The sequence below is a fragment of the Ctenocephalides felis genome, unplaced genomic scaffold, assembly GCF_003426905.1.
Source record: "Ctenocephalides felis isolate EL2017-DRISC unplaced genomic scaffold, ASM342690v1 CF-g0.4_SCAFFOLD_01492, whole genome shotgun sequence".
NCBI classification, from domain to species: domain Eukaryota; kingdom Metazoa; phylum Arthropoda; class Insecta; order Siphonaptera; family Pulicidae; genus Ctenocephalides; species Ctenocephalides felis.
The window spans coordinates 10,106,407-10,120,137 of NW_020537646.1; the positions used below are offsets into that span (position 1 = coordinate 10,106,407).

The following is a 13,731-nucleotide window of genomic DNA, read 5'->3' on the forward strand; positions in this document are numbered from 1 at the left end:
GTAATGGCAAAAAAAGTTGTCAAAAATATACAAATGAAAACTCTATAGTAACAAATTACTTTAAATGAAATTTTAAGTATAATTCTGTTTTAGATCCTATAGGTATATAAAACTAATTTATTGAAGGTGCTGAAAAAGGCATATTGGTCTCTATTCTTTTTAGAAAATCTATAAAAACATGAGAATCTAATTTATATTTCATGATTAAAAAACACTTTTACGTGCTAGGATCTGCGATTACGCTGCAACCAATTTTGTAGTCTTTGGCGACAAATACCTTAATCCCAAGGCGTCTAGATGGCTTCGCATTCAAATTCTGCTGCGCGACTTGGAAAACGGAAGCAGAATGCCATCGGATTACACGGCCGTCGACCGCGATTTATTTTTTTACCGCTTTTTGGTAGTTTCTTTCCTATCCTTTTCAGAAAGCTTTTTAGATATGTTGTATCGTTTAAAGGCTTTAATGCAATGCATAATAAATTAGGTGTGGTTATGCAATGTCGGCTAACCACAAGCATTTTTCTTTGCGCTGTTACCAAAAACAAAAGGGGACTATCCTACGTGGCGTCTCCACCGTACTAGTACAAAATTGTACTAAGAAAATAAATTGGACGAATTGAAGAAGCAAGAAGCACAAAATTTTACTATTTGATTTGTATATATATATATATATATATATATATATATATATATATATATATATATTGAATAAAATTTGATATAACTGTAACGCACATAGAAGATCGTAAATTAAAATTCATTGAAGTTTCTTCTATCGAAGTACTATAAAATATACCCTGGATTTACAACACATGCATAATACATATTACCGTCGGAAATTTTATATGTTTTTCAATGCATAAAACCAAAGCAATAAACAATTTTTTCATAACCCGCTTTATGTGCATTCACATACAAGCATATATGTATTGTAACAGGTATTAAAATAGATCATATATATATATATATATATATATATATATATATATATATATATATATATATATATATATATATACTATTGAATATATTCAATAGTACTTGTATATTAATTAAGAGAGAAGTCAACATTCGAAACATATTACATAATAAATATTTTCCAATTGAGTTATACAATTTATTCAAATTGTTTATTATTAATTAAATGACATATATTTGAAGCAATTGTTTCAAATTGAAATGAAGAAAAAAAGTGACGCAAAAACAATTTGTATTGATATTTTTGCTATTTTATACACCCACAATATTGAATTCTATTCAATATTACTAATATAATATAATTGGGTAAATTGCATTTATGTTGATGATTTATTCAAATATAGAAAGATAATTAAAATAATAATATTTCATTTGATACAAAATTAATTCATTGAAGTTATAACCAAATATCGAAAGGTAATTGAAAGATAATAAAATATACATTAGTAATTAGTTTTAATTTGGCATGATAGAATTTCTTGTACCAATACATCATATGCAATAAAGAATCATAAAAAGATCACTTATTTTCTTTAATTACATGGCTTCTATAAGCAAGAACCAAATGGCTTATACGATACGCGATATTCTTGTATAACTTGTAATTTAACCTCACAGTCCATTAGTCACAAATCACAGTAATGTGTGCTATATCAATTAATTCAGCAGTATTGTATTTAGGACGTACAGTACGAAAATAAAATCCACATCATTATATATAACAATCAGATATGTCAAATCAATTCTTTCTTTGCAATACTACTTATTTTTAATATTTAAAAAATATACGTAAATGCGTTCCAAATTTTCATTTACCTGAACCAATATTATATTTAAAAAAATATTTTGTTTAAAATTATTTGAAAAATGATATAATCACTTCAAAGTAAAGTAATATTTACCCTGCCTAATGAGAAAACAAAAAACATATCCCAATTTAACCAAAAATAGTTTTAAACTATGTTGGAAATCATTCTTTTTCATTTATATTAATTTTTTTTTATTTATTCAGATTACATTTTTCAATAAATATTGATGTATAAATTATTTGAAATAATGAAAATAAAATCTATCAAATAATACATATTTTATCTTTGATTGTTATAACATCAAACATTCAATCTGTTACTGACAAATACCAATTAAATAAACGTCAATCCGGATGGAAATACAGAAGCATTCTGATATCATGTATTCAACTGTGAATTGCATTAAAAATATAAATAACTAAATTGATTGCATTCGATTTCAAATTCAATATTACACTAAGGGAGCATGATAAAAATATTATCAACCTTATTTTATTTCATTTGCATATATACGTTATATAGTTTGTATATAGTTTTATAGATACAGTAATTATAATTTTCTCTCAATATATGCCTGCAATGCAATTTTAATTATATTTTCATAATATTGGAGATTATTAGAATAAAATTTTGTCTGAAACAAATGGAATCCTAATAACCTATAGAATAGTATTCTGAATGTTATTCAAATAGTTAATTAAACAACTTATATATAATGAATGGTAAGTTAAACTTTGATATTCAACAAAAGTGTATGTAGCAACACGTTTCATACTGCATTAAGCTACTCCTACCTCATGTCAGAGATAATAAAACCGTGAAGACATCTTAAACTAACCATCTGTAATATTTTGCCATTATGTCATACAATGTATAAAATAGTTATTACTTTGCTCTCTAAAGGATTGGCTTATCTTTAATTTAATTAAATTCTGTTGTGACCTGAGCTCGTGCTCGGGAGGTGAATTATTTTAAAATCCACACCGGGACTTATCTACGGTGATGCAAGGCATTCTTCTGCGACCACGCTAATACTTTACCTCAAGATAAAATGCAACGAAAAGAACGTGGTATCGCAAAAAATTTTAATAAAGACATAATGCTTTATGAGATAACAAAATGCGCAACTGCTTACCAGACAAAGTAGTTTTATCATAGACCATTCTTAGGACTTTATTATATAAAAGTTTTATTTTTAAAAATAGGACGAAAATAGGTAGAGTCGTTTACTAATGGTAAACGTAAATTGTTAAGCTTCAAATTGTGCCTGCTCCACTACTTTTTCTACAAATTGTACTACCTATTATGTTTAAAATTATTACTTAATTTGATGCCATATACATGTAAATTATTATTTTCATTGATTTTATAATTAATGAAAAAATGCTTTTAGAGCACTCCTTTCTCGCTAGAGTCGACGTATACGCCTTATTGTGATTCATGCATATTCCGTTCGAACGAACTCATTTTTACAACTCATAAAATAACGTGTTCGATATCATAGAATGAGAATCACATTACTTGTAATATTCAAACAGTGGTTAACAATCTTTTACTAGCTAATATTGAAATAACAATTTGCACTTTATTACTCAAAAAATTGTTCAAATAAGTCTATACTCAACCATCTACAAAATTGATGTTGCATTTATTAAAATCTTTCTATGGACCAATCAATCAATTCAGAAAAATTTATTGACTAGAACGTTATTTTCAAATCGCATTAAAGCTAAAATTGCAATATTAATATAGTACTTTATCTAATATAACATTTTACTAAGTTCTCATTTATTTTAATATCTTTTTAATTTATCATTTGTTACAGGTAAGAATAAGAATGTCATTTTTTATTAAAATGCTTTTTCAAGTTTAAACTTTTCTCATAAAATTCAATTAGCGGCGGTGTTTGTCTTCAAAGTAATGAACGCAAAAGCAATAAAATAGTTGAAAAGTTTAATGCATTTTATTAATTGACCCATTTATGAAGTAGTTTGATATGTTTTTCTGAAGCAAGATAGATGTCAAATGATAAAAATCACAAAATTTAATTTTTTAATATAATATTTCAGTACTATTGTATGAATTGCATTTAAATTTCATAAAAATTGAGCTTAAGTTGTGATTAATTAAAAGGTGCCATGAGATGCTGTTACACAATGAGGTGGTGCAGTTGCACTTGATTTATAAAAAGCATAAACATGAATAATTCTCAAAAAGTGTATTTATTAGGTTTGGGATATAAAATATTTCAAGTGAATAATTGTAAATTTTCATGTCTGAGATTGCTTTTAGTGATATAGAAATATAAAGTGATGATAAATTTTCCTTTACTTATCATTTCAAGTTATTTCTAATTTCAAAATAATTTTCTTCTTATCACAATTTTAATTTTAGCAGAAACCGGAGGTGGTTTTTACCTTTTGTTTGTACTCTTTCCATTACGCTAATAAGAGATCATAACGCTTCATGCGTTACAATAAGAGATATCCAAAGACTTTTAGGAGAAAAAGCTCGGGGACATCTGTATTAAAGTCCTTTTTCCAAGTGAGCGGAAGGAAGTAATTTTCGGCCAAGTTACAATATTATTATAATAAAACCTTTGGTGGAAAATGAAAGATCTCTCTTAATTTTCATTTGGTAAAATTTACATTATATTTTTAAATCGTTCAAAAAAAACAAACCTTACTTTTAACAAAGCCAATATCAAGGCTAATTGATTAGCTGATATATGTACCCTAAAATATATTTGAATAACAACAATTTTATTATATTTCATATATATGTTTAGATTGAATATCCAATCAATACGTCATATTTATTTCAATAGAGGTCATATTTGAAAATACAATGTTGTACAAACATGCATATGCATAAGCGATAATTTTATTATATACATTCATACAATTCCTGGAAGTAAATATAAAAGAAATATATTGGTGGAGAACGTGCTCGCAGCATTTTCAAAATATTTTTTGGAATATAGTGGTAGACATATATACGTAGATGAAACTGTATAATATACAAATAATCAATCAATCTTTAAACTAGTTATTTTTACGCGTAAGTACGTAATTTATGAGTTATAGAAAAAGACAGAAAAAATGACCCTTACAATTGGTATAATAATGCTTTTTTACTTTTAATCACTTACTTAAGCAAAGTAATTTTATCATTTGCAAAATTACAAAATTAATTATTTATAATACATAAAATTTGTAGAATATGTTCGGCCTGCAAATAATTATACTAGGACATTAGGCACATCAATTACACTAGGCGAAATTATTATACAACGTATTTATGCTAGTCATTCTATTTTAATAAAAAGTGTATGTTTGAATTACATTCTGATATTATCATTATTTACTTATAAAAAATATTTGCAATAATAGATAACGTTTATATGCTTCTGCATACTATTACTATAACTCGATCATACAGGCCACAAGATACCCATTCGACCTTAATATTATGCAGTAAATTCAATGCATGTAGAGAAAACAAATAATCAAAGTGACTTGTTGCATTATGATATGATAATGTACTCAGACTGGACGTCATTACCATAATTACTAAAGAACACATCAACGGACGTAGACTTGCATTTTACATACGTGTCGTTGCATCAAAACCAGTGCTTACTAACATATGTGAATCAGGGACACCATATAATATAAAAATAACTATGAACAATTACGATATGTTTTAAAAAATAGTTTTTTACATAAAAAAAAATCGACTTTATTTAAAAATAGTTTGAAACGGGGAGAAACACATTTCCACATACTATAATCAATTATTTTATATCGAGATAACATTGAATCTCAGTTGCTATTACCGAACGAATTTTGAAACTATCACATAATATCTTAAAATGATAATTAAAGCAAGCCATTCAAATTTTATGTCACTATAAAGTTCATGTTTAATTTGAAATTATAGTGTCAAGGAATTTATAACAGCGATAAAATGCATTAAAACGATATATATTAGTTTTGAGCGTGAGAAGTTCCCTATAAAGCTTCAAAATACAAAGAATAGGTACTATAACCTCAAATTATTATCTGCAGAAAGAGAATTTAATATCAAAGGTCAATACAGGAAAATAATTGTATATAAAAGCTGTTCTAATGCACACATATTAACTTCTATTCAAAATTGTAATCTGTACTACTTTTGTTCTACAGAAACGCAAAAAATGTTAAATAAATAATTTTTATTGAAAACATTAATTTTTTCAAATAACTGCGCGCATAATTAATTTCAATTAATTTTAATTAAGTATATTTTATAAAATATGGCAAAAATTAACTCCCACGTTATAAGAAATAATGCAGCCTTTTGGCAAAATAAATTGGATAAAGACTTAATATATTTTTTACCACATTGTTGCTATACGATTAAACGATTCAATTTATGTAAACTGTAAAAAAAGGCTTTAAATACGCATGTATGAATCATATAAAATATGTCAAAAACCTTTTATATCCTATATATTAAGTGTATTTTAGTAGAAAATTCTATTACAGATAAAGTCATTGAAGAAAAATTTATTGCAAGGCTAAAAATAGTATTAAACCATTTTGCACTAGCATTTTGCTCGTTTGTATTAGATAGTGCTTTATATCTTAAGCAAAGTAATAATGCTTATCCTATATATAAATTTTCCTATAAACCCACGCGCATGTACACGTATTTTCATGTCGAGTTGATGTCAGAGCAAATGATAGTGTATGGGTTCAATCTAAAATAACAATTTCATTGAATACATCTTATAAAATTTAATCACCGTAAGCGAAAAGTACATGTTGATAATATTATCATAAACTTCATTTCCTTTCAGCACGCTCCATTCGTTTTTATGCTGCTTTCTCCAGCGTTCTTTCTATTCCTGGTCTGACACCAGCCTTACTTTCTCCGTTCACAGTTGACTAACTGCATCCCATATTACTCTCAAAGTTTTGCCAAGCATAAACACATTTCATGTTAATCTGGATACTGCAATCAAACCATCACACATGTCAATCAATTTTCAGATACCGCATACCCTGACTTATGATGCAATCCATTAATTGATTCAACATAACAATATCCATCGCATCCAGACTATTACACAAATTGACTGTATAATTATTTCTCATGTTCACGAAGCGAAAGTTCCGAGAAAAATACTTAAAATAACACAAAGAAGACGGATGCATTTGTGGATTCTATTTTGTTCTTTTTACTCAAAGCTTGAATTTTTCTGCAAATCAAATTGATGAGATAAGTATGTTTCAATAGCGCACTCAGATTCATTATGTAAGTTAGCGAAGAAGTTTTTAAGACTCTGAAACTTGTGCATGGTAATTTACTTTAGATTTATATTCTTGATTTTTTTTGCTTAGAAGATATAGAAAGGCACTATTGCTTCTGTAATATAAAGCAGTACTGCATTATTCAAGGTATATCACACATAAAATGCATCATCTATTTTTAAAATATCCATTATATATTAATACTTTTGAAGCATGATAGAGAATTTAGTTCTTTAATTCATGCATAAAATTATATTTTCATTTAAATCTAAAAGAATACCTTTAAGTGGAAATATATAACTAGTAAATTTACTATATGATCCTAACTTTCATGTTACAATATTACTGAAATTTATGGTGTAAAAGATTTTAGGAACTATTTGATAATAAAAGTAATACCGCACAATTTATCCATATTTATATATTAAAAGTATTTGCAAAAACACAACGAAAAACTCCATATTATATATACCTTATATATAATGTGTGTGCGTACTTGTATATGGGTAGGTGTGGACACGTGTTCATTAAACTCCAATTAAATAAGCCAAATGTAATATATAGAATTTTGCTTCAGAGCACTTACGAGTACAAACTCTATTTTTAACGCCATGTTGAATTGGAGAGTGCTTGAAATATTTCATTCCTTAGAGCTTTTTGTTTTTCGAACATCCCATGTTGCACCGATATATATATATATATATATATATATATATATGTATATGAGTATATAGATATGTGTATTCATTACACCTGTAACTAATGTTATTTAGCTAACAAAGCACATACTAGTAGACGCATTAACCTAGAAATTACGTTGAAAATAATGCTAATGCAATTTTCTCCTACAAATCTGAAAACATACTGTGTTTTGTACGACCTTTTCGGGTACATACACATTGTTCATAATTATAAAGCATCAGCTAATGGATAACGTACGCCGAAATGTCGGCGGCGGTTTGCGTACCGTATATTCACTAACATATGGGACGAGAAGGCTGGAACAAAAGTCTAGACAAGAAGCTTATATGTATTATTTTTGAATAATTTATACAAACAAAAATAAAATTGAAATTTTGATTCAAATTATTTTTTCCTATCCATACTTAAAACATAAAGTAACTTAAAATTAAAATGCAGTTTTTTCTTATTTAAATTTCAAGCGTCCCACTTTATAAATGTCAATCTTCCATCATTTCATCACCATCTCATTGTAGATTCATAGTCACGAAACTGTACTTATGTTAAATCTGCAAAACTTTTTATAATTTAAATTTTCCTAACTTAAACTAGCTTTCCAAGCTCATTATTATGAATCGAATAAACTTTGCATTATAAAAAAAATATTTGTACGTCTAAATAATCTATTTAAAGCTTGATTCTTCATGAATATCTACAAGTATGGTTAAAAAAGGTTTTCATGTTTATGCATTTTTATTCATTTTCGATTATCTAGAAATGAAGTAAGAATTAGGTAAGACACTTACCGTAAGTGCAGAACAATTTTTGCTGCAATTTTAAGAAATAAATTTAAAACCATACTCAAAGTTATCAAAGTTTGTTTACAAAAGTCACCAAAAAAACAAATAAGAAATTTATTATTAAACAATACTTGTTTCAGTTCTGTAATCAAATAACTAATATGTTTCTAAGAACATTAAATAATATTTAGTTCAGTTACTTTATTTTAAGGTAAATTAGTATAAACTGAATAGTGTGTATATGATAACCAGATAAAGTTTACTCAGAATATTTATAGCAAACAAAAATTCAACTTCATATAAAATATTAAATCTTAAAAATAAATATTAAAAAAAATTAGTCAAAAAATGCTAAACTTATTTTCTGAAAATACGAACGAACGAATTCTGAAAGGGCTAAAACGAAAAATGTGTTTTAAATGCCATATATTATTTATTAGCTCTCTTCTCAGAATCAGATACGCCGGCTGTGCTGACAAACACGTCTCGCGTTTATTTCCATTTCGTCCGCGGACGTGATACGGGCTGTCGCATGAAATAATTTCGGCTCTTGTGTGCATTGTGGAAAACCCTTTGCGACGCAGGCGAACGGTGCCTAACGCGATGGGACCGATTGCATTGTACACGAAAATACGATTTTATTGTCAATTTAACGAACGCCAGTTAGCATAAGAAGAACTCTCGATTTGCACAAGTGATAGATACTTAAAAATGCTCTGAATCGATTACCTGGACTTTTTTGACGTAGGATCTAGAGCTTCCTTATTTACTCAATTATGTATACGCACCTGATCCAATTTGTCAGAAGATTACACGAGAATGTAATATATTATTTACTCGTATACAGAAAATTCATTTATTGAAATATATGAATAAATATGAAAATATATACGAAACGGTATAATATTATTTTCATATATTATAAATTTTAAACCAAATTTATCAATTATTTTTTGTCATTACACTTATATTAGCTACCTCTATATAATGATGTGATTTATATATAACAAATTTTAAAAAAGTTTTTAGTAAATTTATGTTTTATAAGAAATATTAACATGCAGACTACATAGTTCGAGTATTTTAAATTCCATCATAGAGAAATTCATACTTGGAATGCTTTCTTGACGGTAACGGCGTCTCCACCGGATGCATTATATTGCTTCCATAAACCAACCAACAATGTAACGAAGTATAAGAAAACCATAAAATAACGCCACGGTTTTAGATTTATTATATCCCACCATTAGTTTTATTTACATAATCAAAAACGAATAAAAATGCATAAACATCAAAAACTTTTTTCAAGCATTCTCATAGATATTCATGAAGAATCGAGCTTTAAATATATTATTTAGACGTACAAATAAATTTTTTATCATGCAAAGTTTGTTCGATTCATAATAATGAGTTTGTAAAACTAGTTTAAGTTAGTAAAATTTAAATTATAAAAAGTTTTGCAGATTTCACATAAGTACAGTATCGTGACTATGAATCTACAATGAGATGGTGATGAATTGATGGTGAAGACATTTGTAAAGTTGAACGTTTAAAACTTAAATAAGAAAAAAACTGTATTTTAATTTAAAGTTACTCAACTATGAATATAAAGTAAGTTGCAAAGTCCATATCAACAGTAATGATTGACTAAGTAATATAACACCAATAACAATTCAATCAAATTCATATTCCTTGATACTATGAACCGTCGTTCCCTTATGAGCTGACACAGATCTTAAATAAATTGAAACATTACCAGCATCTTGGCTCTAGGGACCCTTATCTAAGACACATTTGCAGATAGGGAATACACCGTTAATCGCACACCTTCGAATTAAGATAATATTCAGTGGACGCTACAATCCGACCGTATGCTCAACTAATGACTATTACCTCACTGCTAAAATCCATTAGGCAAATGAAATAATTCTGGAATAATGTAGATTGGATAATGTTCTAACACTTGGTTAGATCTACAAAACCACATATTTTTATACATGAAAAAGAAATGTGTTAGAAATATGAAGAATTTTGAATAAATTTGAAGTAGGATTTGAAAATATAGGAGTGACTTATCGTAAATTTGTCATACAAAATTCACATCATATCATTAAATATGTATATATATATGTATATATATATATATATATATATATATATATATATATATATATTCAATATCATTCGCAATATTTCAGCTCTGGAAGCATGTATCATATCTTTATTTGTACCGGTTTCAGCAGACAATTCCAATAAACATAATAAATAGTCGAATCTCGTGGAAATCATCAAGCTATATATCACAAAGCTAAAACGTTGCTTCTCTAATAACACACAAAATTATATTTCAGATCAGATAGGAAAGCAATTTCTGAAACGAGTGTCTAACAACAAAATATGTATGAAATTTAGTCCTTTTTTGACTCAATTATATATTATTTATAATATTATTCAATTATATATTATTATTAATATTAGATATTAATTAAATTATATATAAAAGCATTTTGTATTCTTCCATCAAACATTTAATAATTAGAAACATATACATAATACATATATATATATATATATATATATATATATCAGGTATAAAAATGGTCGAGAAAGAAGAAAACATTATGAGGATCCTATTCTTATAAGAACATGGCTTTTCATGTAGCTCATTAAATAAAAAACTGCAAGTTATTGCAAAGGAAAAAATACAAGAATCCTGTACAACGACAGGAAAACCGAAATATTTGTGTAAATATATAGACATATGATTTATTTTTATGTGAGTTTATTATGTTGTTATATATGCGTAAAAATATTGCTAGAGTATGCAACTGATCGTACTAGTTTCTGATGATTTATATAGTGTTCATTTATTCAAAACATATTCAGCACGATGCATTTGAATTTGATTTATATATGAAAGTAATTTACAACAACATACGGGCGTACAATCAATTTGCAAGAAACAAATTAATTAAAATAATTTAGTGAAATAGTTTTATTTATATGGTATTATTTAAACTTGCAGGTACAAGAAACCTGCTGTTGTATATAATATATACATATAGACAATATATGATTGTGCATCGAAAAATAATAAAAATATTCATACAGAAAAGATAGCTTCGACTTTTCGATTGAAAATATTTACAGTACAACGGATGGTAAATTTTTGCTTCAATAGGCATGCAGAAGAATATGAATTTCCTAAAGTAACAATAAAACATATAGTCATATATCACTTGATACTTTATTTTTAGAATTTAACACATTTTTGAATACAATATAAATATATATGATGAACTTTTCAGTTTATTATCGTATGTTGATAAGTAGTTGCCTCATGAACCAAAATATTGAAATTTGTTATTTGTATTTTTACAAAAATGACAATAAAATTTTGTTTTAAAAAGATTAAACGTTTGTTCTGCTTTGTGTACTATGTGTAATTAGAAAAATAAAATTGAAAATGTGTTCAAAATATCACAAAAATCTCTCACTACAATCGAATTCGACAAAATTGAATTGAAATCGGTTGGTAAAGCTCATTCTGCACGCATGCCGCAAGTAATTGAATCCTAAATTTAAATCAATATTCTATTAGTGAACAGCTTTGAATACAAATCCTGAAACACTACGTGTTAACGTTATACCATAAGTTCGAGTGATTTATGAATTTCAAAGTAATTTTAAAGTTTTTGCTTATTAAGTTAGATCATGTGCTTTAAATAAATTCAAATCTTCTTCATAACAGTTTAATAATGCGGTGAACTAAAAGTCAAGAACCCAGACAGAAGATCTCACGATATCCAGCTTTTAACTCTTATAGTCAGTTTATCATACGAGAGAGACGTAATTTGAATTTATATCAAGCATGTCGTTTAAGCGAACGCGTCAGGCTTCATGTACTTTAAATAATTTGATTATATATATATATATATAAAATATATATATATATATATATATATATATATATATATACATTTTAATATAAAATATGTATTGATTCTATTAAACAATGCATTTTATAATTCACTTAAATTCTAGACACACCACTTTATTTCAGATGTAAATATGTTTTATTTTAAGCTCAGTCTTTTTAAGAATGCTTCCTATCAATTAAAACTAAATAATCCCAACTATTTTTCAATATTTTTTATCTATATTTATTTCTCTATTTTTGTTCGCATTTGTCGGTAGGCAATACCGGTCTTTTTATTTTGTATTCATCAAACGTCCTGCAACAGCATGCGTTATAACACGAACTTTCTGTCAAAAACTGATTATTCTATTTGCAAAAATAATTTTTGGAAAACGTCGAACGAAAACGCTTTCGTATTACATGTGAATTTCCCACATATCTTAAAGTGGGATCTGTTATTGACATTTCCATAGTCGTTGTGGAAAATCTCGATATTGCATTAAGGCCACGTTCCTTCAGCACTTAATTTAAGACGAAGAGCTTTTATTGCAGTGCGTTTCCTAGTATCGCACAATGCAATTTCTCTTGCTTAGATATCCATTACGCGTTACAAATTTTATACCCATTACCATTAGTCAATTACTATTGAAAGCTACATAGAACATCATTCCTTCATTAAATCAATGTGAAAACTTAGTTTCATCTATGTAGACTATGAAAATAATAATAACTATGACAATATTAGACACTAGTAATAAAATATAATATAATTAGTAATCTCACGTGTATTGAAAAAGGTAGACTAATCTAAATTATGATTGACTAGGTGCAAGTGTCGTTTTGCCTCAAAGCTATTTTCAATATCTTACCGACATGTATAAATAATCGGCTTAATCAATATGAAATCAATATATTAATTTATACAATGTGAGAAACTTTTGCAGATGATTCAATTTTGTGCAAATTCTCTATACATGATAATTATTTCCATACATAGTTTAAATATTTCAAATTATTGAACGAAATCCGAACATGCGCCTAACATTATACACACGTATTTTCCAAAATCATAGTCAAATATTCTAAATTTTAATGAAATTTTACTAAATCATGTGTTACATAGCTGTAATATCTGACTATATTCTTCATGACCATAATTTCTATCATTTACATTTTTATACCTAATCGTAAAAAGATTAACAATTTATTAGGATCCTTTTGATTCCCAAACAATTCATTTCGAGCAG

General features: G+C 26.9%; 1 protein-coding gene across 1 annotated transcript in view; it reads right to left on the minus strand.

Moving 5' to 3' along the window:
- Window positions 1-13,731, minus strand: part of LOC113371693 (calcitonin gene-related peptide type 1 receptor-like) — a 196,694-nt gene that overhangs the window by 118,529 nt on the left and 64,434 nt on the right. The window lies entirely within an intron of this gene.